Consider the following 7,394-nt stretch of genomic DNA (forward strand, 5'->3'; position numbering starts at 1 on the left):
AAATTATAGAGGGGTTTATTGTCATATGTGCCAGACGTATATACATGGACAACCTCCATTACACAATCAACAAAACAATCACTCACATAATAACGACAAAACAAAATAATGAATACAAAAAAATAAAGATAATACAGGACATAACAATGAACAAAAATCAGACACGAAAATCAAAATCAAAGATATAATATATACATACATATGCAAGAAACGAAAATCAGTTGGGTACATAATACAAAACAATACAAAACAATACAAAACAAAAATCAAAGATAAGAAAGATACATACATATATATGCAAAAAAGGAGCAAAATGTAACTAAATTAGTACCTAAACTGAAGAACCCAGCAACCCCTAATTCGGCAGTTGAAGAAACCCATGAATCCCTAATTTAGCAGAAACCCCTCTTTTACAACACAGCCCAGCGAATGGATGATATGAACCACGCGAATCAAGATAGAGCATAGAGACTAATCGCCCATCAATTAAAAAAGCAAAGACAGCCAATTTCAATTGTAGCGGTGAATGAGATTTGTAGTTGAGATTTAATTGTAGTTAAAAACCGAGATTAAGCACAAAGATGATTGAGACGAAGCACAAATATGATGAAGCAGATTTTAGAAGTAGTTTAAATTAAGCAGTTATCATTTTCTTATACTTGAGTAGTGAGACGTACGACCACTACACCATAGATGCACATCAGCAACACCAATAAAATGTTGTCGTAAGTCAACAAAATGATGTCGTAACCCTGAAAATGGAAACAGCAACACTTTTTCGGTGTTGCCTTCAGCACCGCTGCCGTAGTACCTTGTAGCAACACTTTTGCAACACTGCGTTTGTGGTTGCAATATTCACTCAAGGCATCATTTTGTTTTACCTATACCAACATTCAATAAGTGTTGCAATGAAGTCTGAATTTCTGTGAATATGGCCCCACCAATGGGGCCCACCATTGAGGTTTACAAAATCATTTATTAATATACATTTCTCAAATATAAGAACACATTTTATTTATTTCACTACCAGATATTCAATCCATTAATACACACGGAACAAATGCATATTTAACCCTACTAAAAATACAATAAAAACAAGCACACCGCAAAGTGTTGTCCTACTTTAAAATATTTAAATAGTTTATTACAAAAATTACACATCAAACAACTCTTGTAGTTCATAATTACACTATACATGAAAGTTGCATCTACTATGTCTTTGGTTTCACTTGACAAAGTTACACCATTAGGATCGATCATCTGCCAGCCCAACATCATGAATTCCACCAATCCATGTATTGTGTTGCCAAACCTAGAACGATTGAAGAGAGAAAGTATAAATTTGGAATTATAAAAAGATACCATAAAAGTGCATATTACAGAAACAATTAATGTGTATAAATTCAAGCAAACATTATTTTCTGAAAGGTGAGAAGACTAAAATCTTATTTCCTATAAATAGACAGAGTTCAATCTCAATAAAATGATACTTTAAATTATGCTTTCTAAAGATCAATTTATAACAAGATTTATATATTATACAACCTTTTTAAATGAGATATCTAATCTTAAAATAGGTAACCTACTTATCACAAAGCACGACAATCGACACATATGAGCAAAAGTATTTAACATAAATTTAACATAAAATGAATTAATGGCTACATGAGTTCTAGAACAATATAATCTCCTTCTCTATCACAAATGCCAAATGCCAGCATCGCCAATTTTGTTTTTTTTTATCTCAGTACCTGCACATGATATCATTCACTAAATAAATAATTTAGTCATTGTACTCCTTGATCTCTTTCTCAAGCTCTGCCATTTTACTTGCATATTTAGTTCGGCCAATAAGAAACCTAAAAGCTAATCATGTAGCTTGCTTCAACCTACATATGGTAAGAACAAAATGATATCCGTTGAGTAATACTAACACTTTTATTGTATTGGAAATATAAGAATCAGACATTGTGGCATTTTCATCACAAGACAAATAGTCCAGGTGTCAAATAAGAATTTCAGTTGAACAGATCAGATTATGTGCCAAATAATTCTTGGCAATACATGTTACAATAGGGGGATGAAGATAGTCTGGTTGATAGCCGAAGTTATGGAAGAGATAGTTCACACTCAGGCACACAAATCAAATGTAGCTATTTAATACTAGTGTTCTTGTTCTACCTAAAGATACTAGAAAACTATAAAAAATACCAGTAAGAAAAGAGTGCATCGTGAATCAATATATATTACTACCCTAGCTCAGGGTAATGAGTAGTACAGAACAGTTTGAATATATATATAGGGGTTATACTATAAGTTCCAAGATAAACAATATAAAGGACTTACAGTTTTGAGTGACTTGTTGTAGTATATCTTAACAGCTTTTGTAAACCCCAATCCATGCTTTGCACTGATACTCTCATGGTGCTTTGATGTCCATTCATAAACAAAGGGCTCAATTTGTGCTAAAATTTGTAAAATGTGGTAATTGTTAAAAAAAATAGCATCCCTAGATACACGACTGAACTCTTAAATCAGGAATAAGGATGTTACGATATTGTCGTATTGTGGGATTGATATATTAAGATCAAGATTGCCATCTCCAAGGTGACCATAAGTTGGTTGCTCTACGAAAAACACAATAGTGTCAAGACTTTCAATTATGATACAGATACTAGCTGTCTAAATTATGATACCGTGATAAATTCCATTCATTTATATGCATCCAAGTTAATGATACTCTGCAGAAGGAGTCTAACACTCAGAAATTTATTAATAAAGTTATGAAAAATGTGGCAGTGTAATAGAAACCAGTTTACTTATGTATAACCTACCCTGTAACTGAAGATTTAGGAATCTTTAAATCATAAATTGGTTATTCAAATGGGCATCCCACCTTCTTCCGCAACTACTCCAAGTCCGTCTGCCAGACTTTGATTATAAGACATAAGAGATCGCAAATGCTGGGCAGCTCGATAATGCACACCAAGTAGATGACTGTAGTCCTTGATGTTCAGTGCTTCTAGAAATTTACTATCAATCTCAATCTGCCTGCAAGAATAAATCTCACTAAGGTGAAACTTTGCAATGGAAAGATGATTGTAGTGTTACCACAAGTTCTACTTTGTCTTTATAAATACAGATGGACAAGCAAGAAAATCCGAGATACACCAAAGATTTAACTAAAGAAGTTAAAGTACATAAGGCGTAAACTTCATATAAAATCACCTTAGGTCCCTATTTTCTATTACTCTCTTACTCTGACTCTCTACAGACTCTACTACTCTCTCTCTCTCTCCCTCCCTTTATTTCTCCCTTTCTCTTTCAATCAATACAGTATATTCTAAAAAGTAAAACCAAATTTATACCATAAAGATTGGATTTACCTTGATTAAAACATGTAAATTAAAAAATCACATATAGAATACAAAAGCCAAATTTATACTATAAATATGGAATTTACCTTAATTAAAAATCCTAACTCAAATCCCAAGTCAAAGCCCCAACTTCGAGCCTCAAGAAAGAGCCCTAATCGCCTGGAAGATAAAGATTGCAGTCCTAATTAGTACAAAATTCATGAAAAAGTCAATATAATAGTATCAATTAGAAGACATTCATGAAGACCCGTAAAATCTACAAAGACCCATAAATTCGCTACTTTGATTAGCTACTTTAATTAGCCAGAGCGAAAAAAAAAAAAGCGAGGACTAAATCTAATTGAGGTGATTAACCCTAACATTGAGATGCACCTTTAATTAGAGAGAAAGAGTGGAGAAAGTGAGATGAAGGTTGAGCGAGAATCAGGTGAGGTGAGCGAGAGATTGAAGATACTGAGATGAGATATACCGAAAGAGTGAGGGAGTGACAGAGAGAAGATACTGAGAGAGGTAGAGGTAGTATACTAGAGTTCTATTTCATTTTGGGACGAATTGTCCCACTTTTCTTTTTTTCACCTCAAAAGCCGTGCTATCAGTATTTTTTAACTTACTTTTTATTATACAATTTAAATATTTTATCAAATTAAAATAATAATAAAATATTGTTTATATTTATATATAATATTATTAACTTCTGTATTATTTTATATATTATATACTACATACTACAAAAAAAATTCCAATATTTTGTATATAATTAATTATATTTATTTTAATATAAAATTTATTAATTATAAAATTAAAATATCTATACGGTAACGCTTTTTCACTAGTGTTCTTTTTGTAAAATAAATTTTTTATTCAATTAGTTACTTTCTTAAAAGTTTGGTTTAATTCAAATTATTAAAAATATAATTTTTTTAAAATAGCATGACTCTCGTAACCAATTTGTTCCCTTTGAAAATTTAAGTTATATTTTTTTTGAACATGAAGGCTTTTTAAAATATATAACTATTTATTTTATTATTATTATCATCATCAATAATATAATATTAATGGCAATACTTCATAGGTGTTGCAATGTGCAACATTTTTTAAACCTAACACAACATCATATTTATGTATACACCAACGTTAGAAATGCAATGTTACCGTAAGCATAAATTCTTGAACTACTACAACGATTTTCAATGCAACACATGTTTTTGATGTTGCGTAGGTGCATCTATGGCGTAGTGGAGAGAAAATTAGCCCCGATGTGAGTCCGGATAGTTATCCTCCATTGATTAAAGTTTTTATTCCTAATAAAAATGATTTATCTATTACGTTGGGTAAGCAGCAACCGATGCTGAAAACATAGATCTACAGTGTCGGTGATTTCTTAACCGACACAAAAATAATAATTTTATGTGACTGTGTTCAGTTAACCGACGCCTAAAATAGCTTTTAAGTGTCGGTCGATTAAACAGCCGACGCTATAAATCCAGAAAATAACATTTAGGTGTCGGTTGTTTAAACAGCTGACGCTTAAGATGACTTTAGGCGACGATGTTTTCTTGGGTGATACTTAAAGGTGCGTTGCAAAAAGTGTCTTCTATACTAGTGATGGTGCCTCTGTGTAATGTTTGAAAAATTAGTGATTTAAGAATCTAAAATATTTATAAATAAGTTAGTGGATAGTTAAGTAATTTTAAATGGATTTATGATATAAGTTTAATACTGATTTTGTCCAATAAAAATAGGATTTTCACTTAATATGTTATTATGTGTTAAGTGAGTCATAGTAACTATGATAAGCTATATAGGATTATGTGTTCAATTTCGTGCTTGTGTATTTCGGACATGTTTAAACAAAGGATAGTAATAAGTAATTCTAGTAAAGGTATGGGTGTAAATAGATAATTAAGATAAGGTCATATATGCCATAGGTTTTAGTCAGTGTTCCACATTTAAGCGAAGATTGTCGTGAGTTAGCTTATTAAGACAAGTAATTCTATTTCCAGCTAATAATTTACTACAAGTATATCTGACCTTCTCTTTCCATAGCAGTGTTATTGCTATTGTTTAAACACCTTCTGATATAGAACCTTGATTTATTATCATTATTTAAAAACCTAAATTGTTCGAATGGATATATATTGATATTTAAAACATCCTAACTCTTTGCACTTGAAATAGGTAATGGATGGAAGTCATTACCAGTATTTGTTTTGAAAAACATATTGAACTATTTTCAACAGCTGTAAATGTTACTTCCCTTGAAATGAGATAGGTTTAATTAAAAGCTTTTTTTTCAGAACTTGGAATTAAAATATCAGATATTGGAGTTGCGTAAGAGGTCGGTTATTCTGTAACGTCCCAGCTAAATTGGTTGTGTAAGTGGTGCATTATTTTGTAAAGGCCCGTCTTAATTGGTTGTGTAAGAGTTCCATTATTATTTAGTGGCCCAACACTGTATAAAAACCTAACTAGTCTTTAGTTCCGAAACAGATTTATCTTAGGATAATTTTGTATACATTGTCCAGGTTATTATTGGACGGATCATCTGTGATAACTTTAAAATGTCCAATATATCTCAATGATTTGGAAAGATGAAATAAGTTATATCTTTGTAATTATTTTGAATTCCAGATTTAAGCATGCTTTAGTTGTATACTTCCAGTTCGTCTATTTAACCATTTTTAAATTCTTATTTAAATTATTATAATTGCTAAGCAATCTTTTGTTCAACTTGATATTTTCCAAACCAAGATTTACAGATGACTTGCCTTCTTAACATTGCACGCAAGCACACTTGTCCACGTGCCACCATTCTCATGGGTACTTTTGAGGTAGGTTGAGATGTTGAATAGTTGGTTAGGTAATTTTTTTCCTTTTGGGTTGTACATAGATAACCTGACATATACAGAGAATCCCATATTGGAACTATCTTGTGTTGTGAAATTCGTATAAGTTTATATAACCTATGTCAAACTTAAGCCTGGATCGATCTTGGACAGTAGTAGTAGTTGCACATTACTACGTAAATTAATGTTTGGTTTAGTTTATTTCCGTTCTGTTTTATTAAGATTACTTTCATAACACCTAAATTCTAGATCTCGGGATTTTAGGCTGTCACAAAAACAGTCCAAATTGAAGTCAAAATAATTGTGACCTAACCATTACTTTTAAATTTTATTCGACCTCATCCCAGGTCGCTAATTGAAAGTTAAATAAAAGTAATGCTCAATGTTGTAGGACACATTCGACTTTTTTGTAATTCGATATGAGAATCCAGATCGAAGTTGAAAACATTTTGACTTGAATGTACACTTGAACCTTTGTTCGACCTCGATCTAGGTCGAGAGCATGAGCCAGGTCGAGGTCGAAATATTTTCGACTTGGATGGCCATTGGAGTTTTGTTCGACCCCAGTCCTGGTCGAAACAACATTCTAGGTCGAGGTCAAAATTATTTTCTATCTGGATGACTTGAACGATAATTCGACCTCAATTGAGGTCGAAAATCAGCGAGAATGATTAGTTAATTTCAGAAAATTATAAAATAAATTTGAGAATTTTAGGAACAAGTTAATTATGGCTGTGATGATTTCTATAAGAATGGAATGATTTCAAAAAAATTCTAGAAAATAAAATTAAACTTAAAAAAAATTCTAGAAGGTATCAAAATTTATATTTAGTAGAATACCAAGGACTTTATTTGAAGAAAGAGCATTCCTTGAATTTTAAAGTTAAAAGGCTAGGATGAACATTCAAACTCTTAACTTCCAAAAAATATTTGAGAAATTTTCCTCAAGTCGGGGGGAAATGATAGGGACTAAAATAATAAGCTCAATATTAAGTAAGGCCCAAGAAATGTATGCCCAGCTGGTTATGCCTGATCTACTAAATATTAATTAAGTTCATAATTAATATAAAAAAAGCCTGTTTATGATAGCCGCATTGAGCCCAACTATTAGTCAAGGCCCACGATCTAGTGTTACAGAAGTCCGAGGTCCAAGGTTGTGGACCTTCAAGAT

The 7,394-nt window shown here is 31.7% G+C and overlaps 1 long non-coding RNA gene across 4 annotated transcripts; it reads right to left on the bottom strand.

The window, feature by feature from the left end:
* Positions 1-997: 997 nt before the first annotated feature.
* On the bottom strand, positions 998-3,931 carry LOC108200752 (uncharacterized). Of its 4 annotated transcripts, none has more exons than XR_001802827.2 (5): positions 3,750-3,931; positions 3,464-3,536; positions 2,897-3,051; positions 2,347-2,627; positions 998-1,312 (listed from the first exon to the last, which is right to left on the bottom strand). It is a non-coding gene; the product is annotated as an uncharacterized LOC108200752 (long non-coding RNA). The 4 variants fall into 4 exon arrangements; XR_001802826.2 differs by having other exon boundaries at positions 2,835-3,051; XR_001802825.2 differs by having other exon boundaries at positions 2,347-2,465; positions 2,554-3,051.
* Between the last annotated feature and the right edge of the window lie 3,463 nt (positions 3,932-7,394).

Source organism: Daucus carota, chromosome 9, assembly GCF_001625215.2.
Source record: "Daucus carota subsp. sativus chromosome 9, DH1 v3.0, whole genome shotgun sequence".
NCBI lineage: Eukaryota > Viridiplantae > Streptophyta > Magnoliopsida > Apiales > Apiaceae > Daucus > Daucus carota.